General features: G+C 43.5%; 1 protein-coding gene across 1 annotated transcript in view; it reads right to left on the bottom strand.

Annotated features, from left to right (window-relative positions):
- The window catches only part of TMC5 (transmembrane channel like 5), a 68,595-nt gene extending 56,495 nt beyond the window's left edge, over nucleotides 1-12,100 (bottom strand). Inside the window, exon 1 of the mRNA XM_054589660.1 lies at nucleotides 11,964-12,100. The gene's annotated coding sequence lies outside the window, so the exon portion shown is untranslated. The remainder of the gene's footprint in view (nucleotides 1-11,963) is intronic.
- Nucleotides 12,101-18,646: the final 6,546 nt, after the last annotated feature.

The raw sequence follows: 18,646 nt of genomic DNA, 5'->3' as shown, positions 1-18,646 counted from the left end.
TAGCTTATGGGGCTATTATATTTTACAGGGCAAGTCTAGGGAAGAATAGAGCCTGAAGGAACTACAACACTTAAACTTCGCTGATTGGTGTGCATCAGAGAGCACCTGGCTGGGTTGTCTATGATACTTACTTGGGAGCTTGCTAGATTTTGGGAGGAGGGGGCGCTGGGGGTCATTAGGTGACCAACTCATCCCAGTTTGGACAGAACTTTCTGAGTTGTAGCATCGGAGGCTCAGTGTCCTTGGAACCTGGAAGAACCACCTAGCTCAAGTCCTATTCCCAGAAGTTTTGATTCAACAACTGAATTCAGGGTAGGACCTGGGAAGTTGCCTTTTGCCGCGGGGTGGGGGGGTTGCTGGAAATTCTGTACACCAAGGTTTGAAAATCACTGCAGATCTGCAGGTTAATGGAAGCTACAAGGAGCAGGCGGAGAGAGGGGAAGGGGAGAAGTGGATTCACGGATTGCCTGTGTCCTGGCAGCTCTGTGCCTTTTTGCCTGGCTGGAATGTGCCAGCCCATCCCAGGGGAAGGAGGACCAGTCTCTGGGGCAGTTGGGGTCATGAGGTGCACATCATGATTCTTGTACCCACTGAGACCTGTTAGAAGGAGTGGGCTCCTCTGCTACCCAAGGAAGAACTGCTTCCTTGAGACATATTGCAGGCTATTGTAGGGGGCCTGCTTTGAGTGGTATTGGGAACTGTAGTCCCGTGCAAGCTGGGGCCTGGGAGAGGACCCGTTTAGACTTGGCCGGAACACTGGTAGTGAGGTTGATAGGCAGGACCCAATAATACCTACAAGCGCCCCGGGGGGAAATCAGGCCTAGAAGTAAATTTCACTCCTTGAAGCATGCTTTGTTTCTCCCTCAAGCTCTGGTCATCTTGGACCCTGACCCAAATCTCATCTGGCGCCATAATGTTTGCTCAACTCAGACCTAAGCAGTTCGGTGTGTTCCTGCTATTGTCATCTTTAAACAACGCCTATTCTCTGTAAGGTTAAATTGTTGATGTAATGAGATTACCTATACATTCCTGCTACCTATCCCCCACTCGTAACCCTCAACCCTCTCAATAAAAGCCATTGAGCACAGGGGCTCAGGGGAGTCTCCTTCAGAGGTAATTGCCATCCCCTTTCCTTGACAGGAAAATGGTGTCTGGAATGACTCATTCTTTCATCCGGGGCCTTCGGATGGACTTCACAGGCTGGAGTCCTCCATAAGCTATGGAAACTGTCTGTGCCCCTTTCCCACTGTCCATGTGCTCAGGATCCTGCCAGGAGCAGTGAAAAATGATAAACATTAACACCCTCTGTGGCTAGGGATTCTCACCTCTCTCTGTCAGAAAGGCAGGAGGGGGCAATAAAGCCACGTTGAGCCTTACCCTGTAGCTCTGGGTCTGTTTGGCCTTTAGGAGATAAAGGACCTCCTTCTGGATTCATCCTGGGGACTTAGAAGCTTAATTCCTTTTTTTTTTTTTAAGCTAAAGGTTTATTTTATTTTGTCCTTTTAACAATTTTTTTCAATTACAGCATTATTCTGTATTAGTTTCAGATTTACAGCATAGTGTTAGATACTCATGTACTTTACAGAGTGGTCTACTGATACATAGTTATGACAATATCATTGACTACATTGCCTATGCTGTAATTTACATCTCTGTGACTATTCTGTAAATACTAATTTCTACTTCTTAATCTCTTCACCTTTTCCACCCAGCCGCCCAACCCCTCTCGCCTCTGACTGGTTCAACCATCAGTCTGTAGAAACTTAATTCTTAATCAAACTAATTCAGATCCCCACAATATAATAATCTCTATACTGCCTATTTAAGCAAACACTATGTAACACAACCCAAGTATCATTGTTCCTGATTTGCAGACAGAAAAACAAAAGCAGAAACCAATGAAAACAAAGCAATTAATATGTATGTGCCAGACAGACGCTGTTATGAGAACTTGACAGGTGTTACCCATTAAATCCTTACAATAGGTGCTATTATTATTACCCCTGATCTACTGAGAAGGATACTGAGGCAGAGAGAGACTAAGTAACTTGGAAATACAGCCAGTAAGAAGAGGAGCTTGGATATAAAACCAGGTAAACTGATTCCAAAACTGGCATCATTGTGTTTTATAGTGTCCAAAGACAGAAAGTAACTTGCCACAAGTTAAATGTCTTGTCCATATCCAGGGCTAGAACCTAGGTCTGCAGAACTCTAAGTCCTTCATGCCTCCACTGAGCCACATGACAAATTTAATTTGTCCTTGATTGGTCACACGACAAATTTATTGAAGGGGTTCAGGAGGAAGAAACAAAATGCTAGATATCATCTTATGTTCAGAACGTAACAAAAGAAACTGTAATCTGATTCAAGATGGCAGACTGAGCCTGATGGGCAGAACTTTCCTTCCGGCTAAAGTCTCAGTGAAGTTACAAAAAAAAGTGTATAAACAGGAATAAATTCATAACAATGTAAAGAACAAGACAAGAGGAAGGCAACCATTGGATAGAGATGACAATGAATTTCCAAAATACAGGAAGTGAAAGGACCCCTTCATGGATAAGCAAGGGTGGAGGAAACTGTACATCAGAACCCGCACCGCAGGAAGGCAGGCAGAGGTGGAACATTCCACCCAGCTCAGAGCCAAGAAGGTGCCAAGCTCAGGGCAGACAGGTAAGGATTGCCCACATGGGCTGAGAGGCAATCATTGGCATATTTAATATTGGTAGAAAACAAGCAGGCTGTTTCCATTCTGGTACCTACAGGGTACCCTTTGATTTTAGAATGGACACCATGTAGTAAAGAATTTAACCTTATCTAAACAGGAGTCTGGGCTTTGCCCTCAGCTACTGAGAGGTCATCTCTAAGCCCGCAAAGTTCCGAGGAAAAATGACTCTATCTAAGATCCTGTGCCCAGCCAAACTACAGAAGCAAGAGTGAGGACTAAAACAGACGCGTACAGATAGGTAAAGTGTAAGAAAGTGTATTGCTCATACACTTGTTCATTTAAAAATTGCTTGAGGGTAAGCTGAAGCAAGACAAAGAGGTCATTGGAAAGAAATCGCAACAGTCCTGAAAAGCAGTTGGTGCAAATTATACCATCTCACAAAGAGGATGAGTAAGAGCCTGCATGAACTCCAACATGCAGTCAAAGTTGTATGTTTTCTCTGTCTACAAGAAAAAATTAAAGAAGCGTAGAAACTCTAAGGTATCTCCCAAAAGCCAAATAAGAAAGTCATGATCTGAATATGAAATACCAAAACTCTGACCTGAGTAATTAACGAAGCTCATGAAAATAAAACCCAATTCACCAGAATTTTGGAATTGGTTTCTTTCAGGGACTCAGGTGTAGTAGCAATTACATGTCCCTTTTTTTATGTTATAACTATTTTCAAGTACCACATGTCAGTCCTTATTTTAGGCTTCCATGAATAGAGCATTGGTCGTCACTGGAGAGTACCTGAGTAGTGAATTTTTTTCTAGAAAGTAATGTATTTTGGGGAACCAATACATTTTCTTAATTTTATATGCAAGGATGTTTTTGGTTTATATAAAAGACTAGTCTTACATGCCCTTTTCTATGATCCACTTTCCCTAATATGCACATAAGTATAACCTTGTAGCCATGCATATTAATTTTCAATTTTTATAATTCACTCAAAGACAATGCAAGAAACACATCAATATAGTTTATAAGAGATGATAGACCTATTTATAAACCACAGTAAGTAAATATATGGCTCAGTTTCTGGGAGTAGGTAAATAGATGGGAGAAGTATCAGATAAGAATGTTGAGATAATTTCATCATCTTAAATGGTGAGTTAGAAAACACTGGCCAAAGTTCATGCAGCTAAATATAGCATCCTTGTCAATGGTTCTCACCTGGGGGTAATTTCGCCTCCAGGGGACATTTGGCAAAGTCAGGCAATTTGTTGGTTGTCACAGCCGGGGGGTGTGTATATGTGTGCTACGGGCATCTAGTGGGGTAGAGGCCAGGGATGCTGCTTAATGTCTTACTGTGCCCAGAGCAGCCCCCACAGCAAAGCATTATCCCACCTAATGCAGCAATAGTGCAAAGGCTGAGAAAACCTGACTTATAGCTACAAAAGGAACACTTTTAACAAATATAAATAATAAACAAAACTGGGAGAGAAAGAATGGCATGGGAGACGAACAGAAGAGAAAGGAGAGGGAATAAAGAGTAAATGAGAGAAATTCCCAAGCTTTCATATAGGAGAATCAACACACACTATGGACATATGACAAAGCAAGAAATCCCTTTTTTTAAAAAATTAATTTTTTCAGACAGAGGGGAAGGAAAAGAGAGAAACATCAATGCGTGGTTGCCTCTCGCACACCCCCTACTGAGGGCCTAGCCTGCAACCCAGGCATGTGCCCTGACTGGTAATCAAACCAGTGATCCTTTGGTTCACAGGCCGGTACTCAATCCACTGAGCCACACCAGCCACGGAAATCCGTTAGCTTACTGGTGATGGCCAGTGAAAGAAACCAGAAAGGGTTAAAGGTGGTTCCTTGTGCAGTGTGAGATTTGGGGTAGGAGATAGGAGAAGAAAGCACTTAAGTTTCTAGTCTACACTTTTGTTTAATTTGAAGTATTTTTGACATATATACATATATAAATATATATCTTATGACTTTTTGAGAATAAAGTATGTGATGTCCACAAATCCAAATAAAAAATACAAAAATTAAGTAGGGACTTAAAAATGCAAAGAAGTGACTGGTGGAGGTTTGGGGCAATACCAATCCCTAGAGACCACCTGCGTGGTTTTGAAGCAGCACGTTGCTGTGCAGTTTGGAGTGCAGTATCATAGATGCTCCTTCTTTTCAGGGGAACGAATTCGCTCTTTTCCAACTCATTTGTTCACATTCATATCTTGATGTTGGTCATCTTTTTGTTCATGATGGGTAAGTATGATATTAAACTTGGGAAATCTCTAGATTCAGTTCCATTTGCATCAGAGCCAACAGCACGGTAAAGGAATGAGTTGCTGACCTGGGACACAAATTTGAGGGGTACCAAAAATCCCAGTAATCAAGATAAATAATACTTTCAAGCAATATTTTTAAAAGTAGAAAATAATGCAAAATTCCATGATGAACAAAATTCAACATTTTCTATAAAGACCTGATCAAGATTACTAATTTGTCCTTTTGCTCTAATTTGGCTTAGCTCGATGCTGATTGGCAGGCAGGACCCCCAAATCCAGGTGTTCTGTGAGTCTCATGCTGCCAGGTGCTGTCATCCCACCCTGAGAATGACAGTTTTTGTGGCAAGTAAAACCATCTTCCTGGAGACCACCACCTACTTCCTCTCATTTTAAGACCATTCCGTTGAGTGCACAATTTATAAAATAACTGTCTACCGCAGGGGAAAATTCTGGCTCTCCTTTGAAGTCACTAGTTTGCATTTATTGGGGGAACTAATAAAGGAAAGGTTGGGAACAGTAACTATGGGCCTCCAATCCTTCTTATAAATTATAGAAATAGGACTTTCTTCTTTTAATTGATACCTACCCAAATTCAAATGCCACCGGAAATGGAGCTGAAATACAGTGATCTCGCCCAGTTCCTTATTTCTTTCTCTATTATTAAGGAGTGTTCTTCCTAGAAATGACCCTACCTAGTGATTTGCCTTCCCTTAGCTGTAACATTGACCCCTTAGATGGTTGGAAATAAACCAAGCTGTAAAGTAGTCTTATCTCCCACCACTCCATTTTAGGAAACCATGGCAAACATCAGGTGACTTACTGATGTTTAAACCTTGACCCTGATGATTCTGCATCCTGGAAGACCATTTACCCAAACTTATGAAAGCGTAGGCACTGTGCTATACCCTTCCCATGCCTTAGCCACTCACCCCTCAATCAACCTTATGGAGAGAATTTATTATCCCCACTTCATGAGGAATACAGTGAAGTCCCAAGATGTTAAGTAATTTGTCCAAAGTCACACAGCTAATCAGAGGCAGAATGGGATTGAAACCCCTACCTCTCTGAACTTTGATCATCATTATCAACATTGGTTGTTATCAGAGAACGATGATAAATACAAGAAGGAAGAAGAGAATGAGTTAAAGGAAAAACTTATTGAGTGCTCACAGTGCACCATATTTTATTATTAATCTGAATATGCACCCGTAGAGGTGGGTGCTCTCACCATCTCACCATACTACCCATTCTACAAACAAGCAAACTGAGGCCAGAAAAGTACAGTAACTCACCCAGAGTCTCAGAGCTAGGACCCAGGGAAGCCCAGATTCCGATTCAGTAAGACAGCCCTGGAGCTTTCTCTTACAGCCAACACATGTCCTCTTGCCTCCCACCTCCGCATAGTCATTCTTTCCTCTAACCAATATTTATTGTGCATTTTTCTATATTTGGTAAGCTACACGGCAGCCTTGGTTTCAGTTCTCCTCCAAAGACACATTACCAAGCGTTCCCCATTATTTCTATGTCCCCATCATCCCTTCAAAGCACCCTCTTTTACCTCTGGGAACATGCAGGCATTTCCTCTATACCACGTAGAGATAGTGGGTCCTCTTTTTTACCAATCCATCTTTTTCTGCCTTAAACACAGCCCTGTTTAATCTTAGTCATGCTGCTGGTCTCCCAGGGCATGATTATGTTATGTTTACCAGCTCATGATTATGTTGTGCCACCCCGGTTATTATGTCTTCCTTTGCTGGCCAATGAATGGGGGCTGGTCTCACCCATTAAACGCAGATCAGTGCTCAGTCCCCAACGTCACGATTGCTCCACTGCCTCTGTGTCCTGGCTTTGAGGAGCAGCAGCTGTAACTCAGGGACCAAATTGTATATTTCTTTCTTCCTGGACCTCAGCCTCTCCCTCTTAATTTTCTTTTGGCCTCAGTGCAGTAAAAAGAACAAAGTCCTCTCTAGAGACTATTTTATTTCTTGGGCACCGTAAGGAAGTAAGTCACATCAGTTGTATCCCAGTCACTGCTCCCCAGAAAGTGAGGTGGAGTAGAAAGAGACAATCCTCAAGACACACTCAAGCCCTGGCCCCTTTGCCCTGGGGCAACATTCAGACCCTACACATTTACCTGCACAATGGTGGTGGCATCCCCTCTAGGAATAAAAGGACAGTCAGCCTAGAACCAGCCCACATTTCAAGGCAGGGTGACTTGAATCATATCCTGACCAGCACTTAACAGCTGTATTGCTCTGAAGTGACTCTACCCTTCTGCAAAATGAAGAAAATATACCTCCTCCGAGTGTAGGTAGGAGAAAAATGGGTTCATCTTTGACAAAGTCTGGACCATTTTAATGCTCAGGTTATTAAAAACCACCTAAAACTCAAGTTCCCAGAGAGAACTCCAGGCAATGGATAATCTGCCATACACGGTTATCTCTCAGAATGAGACTATTCAGATGGGAAAAAGACAGAAATATTTTCCTCTAGTAAAGTGTTCATCCCCCTCCACTTCACCACTTATTTTTTTTTAAATATTATTTATTTTTAGAGAGAGAGGAAAAGAGAGAAACCTTGATGTGCAAGAGAAGCATCGAGTAGTTGCCTCTTGCATGCTCCCAACTTGGGGGACCTGACCTGCAACCCAGGCACGTGCCCTGACCAGGAATCAAACCGGTGACCTTTTGGCTTGCAAGACGACACCCAACCCCCTGAGCCACACCAATCAGGGCTCCCCACTTATTTTTACATATTGTGGTTTATGACCACATATTAAGCCCTACAAACTGTAATTATATGTTTCTTCCTTTGTCTGCAGGTGGACTGTAAACTGGCAAATGAGGTAGTTTCTAGAGTGAGAAACTGTGCAGTCAGGGATATATGGGAAAGGAGAGATTTTTCAATATTTGCCTAGCCATCTTTTGGATTTTATACCATGCAGAATTGTAACACTCAAAAATAAATTAAATGTTGAATTTTTTTTTGCTGTGAATTGCACACAGTTTGGGTGGCATAATCTCATTTTTGTTAAAGACAACTTTAAAAAAATCTATATTAGTATATCTGGGGAGGGGGGGAATGGGAAACCTAAATGCAATACATGAAGCAAAGAGAGGAAGGGAGAGAAGGAGAGACATCAGTTTGTTGTTCCACTTATTTATGCATCCACTGGTTCATTCTCGTATGTGCCCTGACCCAGGACCAACCCGCAGCCTTGGTGTATAAGGATGATGCTCTAACCAACTGAGTTACCCCACCAGGGCCTATAAGAAATAAATTTTTAAAGTAACTTGTACATGCATTATGTTTTTAATCAGATAAAACAATAGGAAGAGTAAAAGAAAAAGAACTAGAACTTAGCCCAATTTTCTTAGAAACCTCCAAGCCATGAGAGCCAAATGAAGGAAGAAGCAAATGCGTAGGCTGAAGTGCAGAAATGAGACAGAGGTCCAAGTAAACTGCTAGTTTGTGCACCCATAGAAGTCACAGGAGCAGAAATAAGGGAAACCAGAGGCCATGGACACTGGTACAAATCACTGGACTGCATGTTTGCTGTGTAGAACTTCTCAGTGGACCTAGAATGTACATTGTCATCTGATTGTGCCAACCACTTTTTGAGAGACACACCTTGCTCAAAAACAGCCCCTTTGGTCTTTTTCCCTGGACCTGTGACATTCTGGACTAGTTGGTCTCAGTTGTGGCTGACTGTAATGTGTGCAATAAATCATCTCTTCTATCTTAGCTGAAGAGAAAAAAAGAAAAAGAACTAGTTCCAACGTCACTGGGGACCTCCAAAAGTTTTGGAGGTGAAGGAGAGAATTTTCAGGCAGCAGAAGATATTGGCAGCCCCAGAATAGGAAACAGATCCTAGACAGGAACAGACAAAGGAATCCGGACATGGGAAGAAAGGGTTGTGAATTGCGACGGTGGCAGTGGAATGGGCAACAATGAGCAGTTGAGAGAGAAGAAAGGATAAAGCTTTGTGTCATTGGATAGATTCCCTCTTTTTTTTAGGACATGCTCATTGATTTTTTACAAAAATATTTTATTTCTTTTTACAGAGAGGGGGAGTGAGGGAGAAAGAGAGGGAGAGAAACATCAGTGTGAGAGAGAAACATCAGTGACTGGTTGCCCCTCGCCGGTGTCCCAACCAGGGACCAAACCTGCCACCCAGGCATGTGCCCTGACCTGGAACTGAACAGGTGACCTTCGCTGTGTGAACAATGCCCAACCAACTGAACGACATTGGCAAGGACCCATGACCATTGATTTTAGAGAGAGTGGAAGAGATGGAGAGGGAAACGTCAAATGAGAAACATATTACTTTCCTCACAACAACTCTATTAATTAGGTATATTATAATCATCCAATTTTACAGATTTGAAACACGGGTTAAGTAACTTGGTCCAAGTCATACAGCTAAAAAGTGGCAGAGGTAGGATTAGAACTTGGGCAGCCCAGCTCTGGAGCCCAGCTTCCATAGATCACTAGAGCTGGGGCTTAGCACAATGCCTGCCACAGAGTACGCAAAACAATGTTAACAACTCAAATAATATTAAAAGAGGTTCGGATCCCTACTCCCACCAAGTGCCCACATCAAAGGATGGAAGTTCCGAGGCAGAGAGCACAGTGCCCTTCCCGTCACACGCCAGCTTTACGGTCCCCAGAAACTGGCCTGGCATAGTTCAGGGCAGCACTTGCTCTATCAGAGCACAAAGTCCAAGGATTTGACAGGTGAGGATCGCTGGAATGAGACTCTCTAGATGAGGAGAGGTTCAAGGAAAGGGCGCTTTATTTAATCCTCCTTAGAGAGTTTTACCTGCACAGCAGGAGATCCTAAGGCCAGGAATAGAAGGAAGCATCAGGCATCCAGTAACACAAGCAAGAGTTGCCATGTATTGTGGTTTAGACACTGTGCTAAATGTTGTCTAGACATGAGCTTAGATTAGCCTTCCAACAACCCTGTGATGTCCTAGTATTGTGCCCCTTCAACAGATCAGGGAACTGAGGCTCTGAAAGCTACTTGCCAAAGCCTCCGACCTCGGAAATCCTTAGAGATGATATTTGAACCCCCATCTAGCTAGAATAACATTTGCATAACTGTCTTTGCCACCTGAAATTCTCCTCCCAAAAGCCTCACTTGCCAACAGGGAATCAGCAGAAGTGGAGAGGACTTTGTGCCCTGTATGTACAACAGAAGGGTAGCAGGTCCTTGTGACAGCTTCCTTGTACACTAGATGGAGAGCAGGACACCAGGTGACAATCCCTCCTTTTGCACTTAGCAAGGGAGGCTTCTCAGGAGTGTTCCAGAGAGCAAATGGGGCCTGGTTCTGTGGACTAAACAGAAAGCAGGAAAGCAACTTGATCACCTCCCCGCCTCCCCCCTCCCCGACCTCTGACCTCCACTCTCCTCTCTGCCTCTTCTAAATGGACGTGCCTGTGGTGCCAACCCCTCCATTCTTGGAGTGGGCAGTGAGCAATCACTGCAGCCAGTGTTTATTGAGTACTGCTAAGTGTCTGCACTGTGCTGAGTGCTTCATCTTTATCTTGTCTCCATCTTACAGATAAGGAATTGGATGTCAATACCACATAGACTTGATGATCAGACCTAGGTTCAAATGTTGATTCTTCTACCAACCACCTGTGTAACATCCTCCAAGTTACCTAACCTCTCTGAACCTCAGTCTACTCATCAGTAGTGTGGGATTAAAGGGATTATTGTAAGGGTAAAAATATGCATTCCTCATTCATTTAGCAAGTACTTATTGAGCATGTACTTTGAGCCAGGCACTGGAGATGTATCTGCAAACAAACCAGAAAAAAATTCCTACCCTTGTGGCATGCACACTCTAGGAGGTAGGCATTTATGTGTTAGCACAGCTAATCTTCACAATGACCCATAGGTTAGGCACTGTTTTTGCACCCATTTCACAGATAGAAGGAGTCTCAGAATCATTTTAGTGCCCTGTCCCATTCCTTCTAAGAAATGGTGGGACCTGGTCTAGACATTAACTTTGGCACTGGAGTTCAACTTTTTGGGTTCAAATCCTGCTGTTTCTATCTCGTTGTTGTGGCCAAGGCACTTAATCTGTCTGAGCCTGCATTTCCTCATGGGTAAAATGGGACCAGGAGGCCCTATCTCAGAAGATTATCCCAGGGTAAATGTCTAACATTTAGGAAGTGCTTCCTGGGTCTCCAGGGAACAGGAATACTATGAGGGAGGGAAGGAAGGAAGGAAGGAAGGAAGGAAGGAAGGAAGGAAGGGGGGAAGGAGGGAAGGAAGGAAGGAAGAAAGGAAGGAGGGAAGGAAGGAAGGAAGGAAGGAAGGAAGGAAGGAAGGAAGGAAGGAAGGAAGGAAGGAAGGAAGGAAGAGGAAAGAAAGAAAGAAGGAAGGAAAGAAAAAGGACTGAAGGAAGAAGGGAGGGAGGGAGGGGAAAAGAAAGAAAGGAGGAGGGAGGGAGGGAGGAAGCGGGAAGGGAAGGGAAGGAAGGAAAGGAAAGGGAAAAAAAGACGGAAACTGTGGCCCAGAGAGGGAAGTGCCTTGCCCAGAGGCGATTTTAAAGCCCGCGCTCTGAACCCAGTCGCCGCGCAAAGTTTACCTGGTCGGGCACCGTTGAGTAAACTCCCGATTAATGGGTGCGATTAGTTTTTCCTCCCTGCAGCCGCCGGACAGGCTGAATGGGGGTGACCGATTGCGTGCCCTCCTCTGAAACTTGGCTACCGCAGAAGGTAGCGCGGCTGGCGGAGCTGCAGCCGCCACCGGGATTCCCCCACTTCTCCATTGCGGTCCCCCGGTGATTCTCCCCCCATTTCTCGCACCCCACTCCCGCTCGCTCCCGCTCCCCGGCCACAGCGGCCACCCCTGGCCACCCTGCCGCAGCTGCGCGTTTGGGACACTCTCACTGAGGCGCCTGTCGGAGGCCGGGAGGCGGCTCCGCAAGCGGTCCGCCTCGGCGGATACCTGGGAAGACGTCCCGGTGCCGGCCCCGGGACCCGGTAAACCGCCTCACCTCCCACCCGCCGTCGCGTCCCAGCGCCTGTCTGCTCTCCTGCGGAGCCAGTCAGCGACTCCGACCTGGGGTTGCGCGTCCTGCCTGGAGGGCTGATCGCTTTCTTCTTGGAACTAAGCCGAGTTCCTCCGAGTGCTGGGCGTGTACACCCGCCGGCGTATCCACTGCCGCGGGTTTGCATTTACTCTTTCCTTCCACCCGGCAAATCTTACCAAGCGCTCACCAGGCACGGGCACTGCAGGCTCCCAGAGGCCAGCGCTGCTCTCTCAGAAACGCTGGCCACTAGCCACGTGGTTATAAAGCATTGGAAACGGTGGCTCCACTGAAGTGAACTGTTTTTAAGACATAGGGCAATGGAAGTATTTTTTAAAACGCATTTACAAGTTCTAAACTGATTGCATGTTTATGATATTCTGGGTACAATTTGTTAAATGAAATGTATTATTACAACAAATTTTACCTGTTTCTCCTTTTCGAAAATACTGCTACTAGACAATTTTAAACTATGTCTATTATACTTCTATTAGATAATGTTGATCTTGGGCAGGAACCCGCAGGGTGTTCCCAAATACCTCTCTCATTTCTTCTACAACTTATTCAGCTCTTCCTTACTTCCTTCAGAAAACACTTGGGGAAGACTTAGCATGCTCCAGTCATAACACTAGTGTGTGTCTGTAAACTCAGGAGCTTCTCAGGTGACAACTGAAACTGCTGCCTATGCTCCCCCCGCCCGGCCGCCCCCCACCCCGCCCGCCCCCCGGCCGCACGGAGGGCACGAAGAGAGGGAAGAGGCAGACTGCTCCAGAGGTGTAGTTGGCAATGTTAACAATCAAGGAACGTTTTCTACCAGGCTTGTCTTGGGTACCGTAAGAGGAGTAGATATCCAAATTCACAAGTCAGAATCTTGAAGTTTCTGGAGGACTAAATAGGGTTCAGTCACGTGTATGGTCCTGATGGTCTCAACAACACCTTATTCTCTCAAGGCTGCATTCTTGAAATGGCTCCTAGTGTGAGAAGAGTGGGCAGAACTTATATTCCAAGGAAGGGGCGGGGGTGAGGCTTGCCTGGGTTCAGCTCTCTGGTCAACTGACAGTCACTGCCTCTCCATTACTTCCTCCAGCAGCTAGACACTGGGGAAACAGAGTGATGAGCAAAACAGATTTTGCCCATGGCCTCCTATTGCTGACAGGTGTGCACCCTGAGAAAGAAGATACTTGCTAAGAAGGGCCCCCAGTGGCTAACTGGCCTCAAATTTTTAAAAAAGAGCCTAGCAGCCACTTCTGCACAGGGGTCTCTCATGCAAACTGCATTTGAAGGTAAAGCCTGCGCTGAAGTACCTTCCTCAGCACTGACCTTCCTGCCTGTACTGTGTTCCTGCCATCTGAGCCAGCCCTTATAAAAGAGTTCACGGAACCCCATTTCAACCAACTGGACTGGGGCTTTCCTCATCCAGTTAGAACTGGGCAGCTGTATTCCCATCAACTTCTTTACTGACCAATCAGTGCCGTTCCCTTTTGACCAGTCAGGACAGTTTTTGGACTAATTAAACTGCGAGGATTTGGTGTCCTTATTTGCATGAGGATGAACCAATCTGGGACAGTGTGGGGACTTTTGTCTATATAAGTTCAGTTCCCTTCTTGCTCTGGGAGTGCACTTTCCCTTACCAATGAAGACTGAAGAGTATGTTTCCCTGGCAGGAGCTGAACCACCAAAGGTGAAACATGGAAGCTAGTCTAGCTGGAGCCTGGAGCAGAACAGACCAGTACAGGCCCCCTAACAGCGACGCTGTTATCACAGCTGTGCTGTGTCACAATTGAGCTCTTCCACAGCGGCATGATGATTGAGCTGTTTGCACTGAACAAAGCGTTCTTCCTTACTGCACCCCAAATTGGGGATTCCACAATTGACACCAGTAATCATAGGTTGACACGTGTCAGGTGAAAGAGGGCTATTAAATAAAGTGTATGATAATTAGTGGTCACTGTCACCAATCTAATGCCAATGGAGTCCATAGTCTGGGGTTTGGTAAAAGGAGAATATTCAGGTAAACAGTTTACAAACGAGAAATGTGCTGTCAGGTAGAAATTGAAATGCACTCCTCCAGACAAAGGGGAAGCTGCTTTTTGTACAGAAATTTCCTGTGTTGGTTCCAGATTCGTCCATTTTTATGCAAATGAGGAATCAAAATTTGCAGTCTGATTGGTCCAAATAGCACTATCCTGAGTGGCAGATTCTTGAGTTGCTGTGGAGCTGTTCTGATTGGTCAGTATCAATGCAAATAATTGGGTGGGGCAGGTCTCAGTCCATTGTTTGGAAGATGATACCAGAAACTCACTTGTAAGGGTTGATTCAGAAGGCAGGAGGACAGTATCTCAGTCTGTGGCTTTTCCTTGGAGTGCAGTCTGTGTGAGAGACCTTTGTCAGCAACGACTGCTAGACTCCAGTTAACCATGAGGAGCCTTTCTTGGCAGATATATTCCTTCTGGAGGTTCACACTAGAAATGGCAATCTAAGGAATGGGGGGAAATATTTGCAAATTATCTGACAAACCATTAATACCCAGAGAATATATAATATATATTTAACATATTAAAGATATAAATAATAGCATATATAATTAAATAATATATGAACAATATACTTTATAAACAATATAATATTGTATATTATAATATACAGTATATTATTTATATAATTATGCAGACTATATACTATAATATATTATATATAAAATATTTAAATATAATGTATTAATATAATATAATATACATGTAATTATGTTACATGTAAATATAATGTAATACTATAATGTATAATATTATATATTATATTAATATATTATACTATATATTATGTAATTATATTATATATAAATAATGATATATATTCAATCCAAACCTGAGAATTTATTTATTTTATTGATTTCAGAGAGAGAGGAAGGGAAAAAGAGAGAGAGAGAGAGAAACATTAATCAGTTGCCTCAAGTATGTTCCCAGACAAAGGACTGTATGCAAAACCTAGGTATGTGCCCTGACTGTGAATCAAACCTGCCACCTTTTGGTGCATGGGACAACACTCCACCCAACTGAACCACTCAGCTAGGGTAATATCCAGAATATATTTTTAAAAACTCCTACAAACTCAACAACCATAACAAACAAATAACCAGATTTTAAAATGGTCAAAGAACTTGAATAGATATTTCTCCAAAGAAGATATACAGATGGCCAACAAATACATGAAGGTGCTCAATGTCACTAACCATAAGAGAAATGCAAATCAAAACCATGATGAGACATCACCTCATACCCACTAGGATGGCCACTCTAAGAAAACAGAAACAAGAAAAATAACAAGTGTTGGTGAAGATGTGGAGAAATTGAGACCCTTCTGTACTGTTGGTGAGAATGTAAAGCAGTGCACCTATTAGGGAAAACAGGGTGGGAGTTCCTTAAAAAATTAAAAATAGCAATCTCACTTTTGGCTCCAAAAGAATTCAAAGCAGGATCTTAAAGAGATATTTGCACACCCATGTTCATTGCAGCACTATTCACAATAGTCAAGAGGTAGAAACAACCCAAATGTTCATCAACAGATGAATGGATAAAGAAAATATGGTGTATACACACACACACACACACAATGGAATATTACTCAACCTTTAAAAAGAAGAAGATTCTGTTATATGCTACAACATGGATGAAACTCAAGGACATTATGCTAAGCTAAATAAGCCAATAAGAAGAAGGCAAATATTGTATCATTCCACTCATACAAAGTATCTAAAGTAGTGAAAATCATAAAAACAGAAAATAGAAAGGGCGGAATGAAGGGAGAGGGGAAATTAGTATTTAATGGGTATGGAGTTTCAGTTTTGCAAGATGAAAACATTCTAGAGATCTGTTGCACAAGAACATGAATATAGTTAACACTACTAAACTTAACACTTAAAAATGGTTAAGATGGTAAATTTAATGTTACATGGTTTTTGCCGCAACTTAAAAAACTACTAGGCCCTGACCAGGTAGCTCAGTTAGTTAGAAAGTCATCCTGATAGGCCAAGGTTGTGGGTTTGATATCTGGTCAGGACACGTACAAGAAGCAACCAATGAGTGCATCAATAAGTGGAACAACAAATTGATGTCTCTCTCATCAGTAAATAAAAAACAAAACAAAACAAAACTATACCATAACAAATGCAACTGTGATTATTGCAACCAAGGAGGGGTAAATGGTATTGTAAGATTTTAAAATTGAATGGGGAAGGTTACTGGGTGTCAAGGGAGGCTTCCATAAGGAAGTGATGCGTTGGATAAGCTCAGTCAGAGTAAAACAGGGGAGGAAGGCAGGCAGCATGTGCAGAGGGAGCAGTCCATGCAAAGACCCCAGGGAAATAGGGCACATGGTGAGTCTAAATTTATCTTATATAGGGCAATTGTCTTGAACTTTCCTGCTTTGTAAATCAAATAGATGATGGTGATGACGATGACAGCCAACAGGTACCAAAAATTAATCCACGTAGTTAATTAATTAACATCAATGGTAAGTGCAGAGATTCTGAATCAGGCTACTCGAGTTCAAATTCCAGCTCTGCAATTTTCTTTACTAGCTTCATAATCTTGGGCAAATTACTTTTCTCAGTGCCTCCATTTCCTTATCTGTAAAATGGGGACAGTAACAAGACCTACCACACAGGGCTGTTTCAAGAATATAATGAGGTAGCGTATACCACGAGTTATGTTATATGTGCAGTGCCTGCAACACTGTAAAGGCTATATAAGTGCTTGTTAAATAAAATAAAATGCAATTGCATGCCACTAACTGTGCTAACCACTTTACATGCTATGATATTCAATATATTGCAGAATGGTCGCAAATTCCTTCCATCTCTGTAAGCATACTTTTCTGCAAATGTAACCTTGCAGAATCAGAATCCATCTTCTCATGTAAAAGAAGGGTGCATCCCAGACCAGAAGGCTAATGTTGATCCCTGAGAGTCCCCCCTCAACCCTGTTCCTCTCACAATTTCCCCTCTCAGGAAATGACAGCTCCATCCTTCCAGATTGCCCTTTAGCTCAGAAACCTTGGGAAAATCATCAATGTTTCTTCTATTTTTACTCCTCACATCTACTTTGTCAGCAAATTCTGGTGGCCCAACCTTTAAATTATGTCTGGAATCTGGCCACTTATCACTGTATCCACAGCCACCTCCCTGGTCCAGGCCACCATCATCTCTTGACCAGTGCACTGACCTCTTCATGGTCTGCCTGCATCCACTCTGACCCTCCAGTTTATTCTTAAGCCAGCAGTCAGACTGCTAAAGCACAATCAGATCCTGCCCCTCTTCTGTTCAAATCCCTTCAGTAGCTCCTACCTGACCCAGAGGAAAAGCCAAAGTCCCTGCAATGGCTTGTGAGATCCCGTACTCTGCTCTATCACCCTTTTGACTTCCCCTACTCTTCCTCACCGTGCTCGCTCAGCTCCACGGCACCTGGCTTTCTTGTTCTAGGATCATTTCAACGCAGTCCTGCCTCAGTGCTGTTGCACTTGCTGCTCCCTCTGCCTGGAGCCCGGTTCCCTCAGAAATCTACATATCTCCCTCATCTCTTTCGTGTCAGACTCATTAGCCATAGCCCTGTTCCTCACTGCTCTTTCATTTGTATTTTGCCCCCAGCTGTGTACATCTCTTCATACTTTGCAAAAAGCACTTTCATGCCCATTATCATGTGTGATACCTACACAACCCCGTGAGAGGGATATTAGTGGAGTCAAGAGTCACACTGTTCCCTGACAGGAATTTTTGATGGAGAAACAGACAAAACCAGGGGACTTGAGCAGGATCAATTTATTCAGCATAAAAGAACTGTGAGTCAACCATATCTTCTGGCTCCATTTCAGGCATCTTTATGTCAAGCAGAAAGGTTCTGTGTGCAGTGGTTAGGCATACAAGCTGTTTGGACAGATAAGACTGTCTCAGGTGGGCACAGGTAACCAGGTTCTTGGTGATCGCGGACAAAAAATTGAACCGAACACAGAGTTTATAGCAGAAAGTGGGAGAAAGCATATTTATTAAGCTACACAGAACATGGGTGCAGGCCAACTCTGAGCAGAGCGGAGCAGAGAGGAGCAGAGCAGAGCAGAGCAGAGCCTAACAGGCTAACAGCCTAACGGCCTAACAGTTCCGACCTCAGGGGCTAGAGGGCTTTTATTCCTTTAGGGTGGGTCTCCCATGATTTCCTTGATTGGCTACTGGGAAGGGGGTCCCACAATGCTAATTTGTTATAATGCTATTATAATGAAGCAGGGGTCAGGTAGCATCTTCTGCACAGGTACATTCCTGATTCACTAGGATTCAATGCTTTTCCGGAAAGCAAAAACTACCAGTCTTAGAACAGGGTCTCCGGCCTTTATCCATGTTCTTTATCTTAGCCCTGGGGCACCCCTGGAGTTTCCTCCTTCCTGACTATCTCCTGCTTCAAGACTATGAAATTTGCTCCTACCACTCCATAGTTTTGTGTCATTGAGAAAGTTGCTAGCCCTCTCTGTTTCTCCATTTTCTCAGTCATTGAGCTGAGAAAGTAATAGTACTTATCTCATGTGGAGGGACTGGAAGGTATGAGGCCACCTATTTTAAAAGTGCTTCTAAGGCTTTGATCATAAAAGAGGTTTAATCAAAACTTTTG

Source organism: Pteronotus mesoamericanus, unplaced genomic scaffold (genome assembly GCF_021234165.1).
Source record: "Pteronotus mesoamericanus isolate MK-2021 breed Mesoamerican mustached bat unplaced genomic scaffold, CSHL_Meso_final scaffold_167, whole genome shotgun sequence".
Classification (NCBI taxonomy): domain Eukaryota; kingdom Metazoa; phylum Chordata; class Mammalia; order Chiroptera; family Mormoopidae; genus Pteronotus; species Pteronotus mesoamericanus.
The sequence above is the reverse complement of the archived record's forward strand: the minus strand, read 5'-3'. Positions and strand labels throughout refer to the sequence as shown.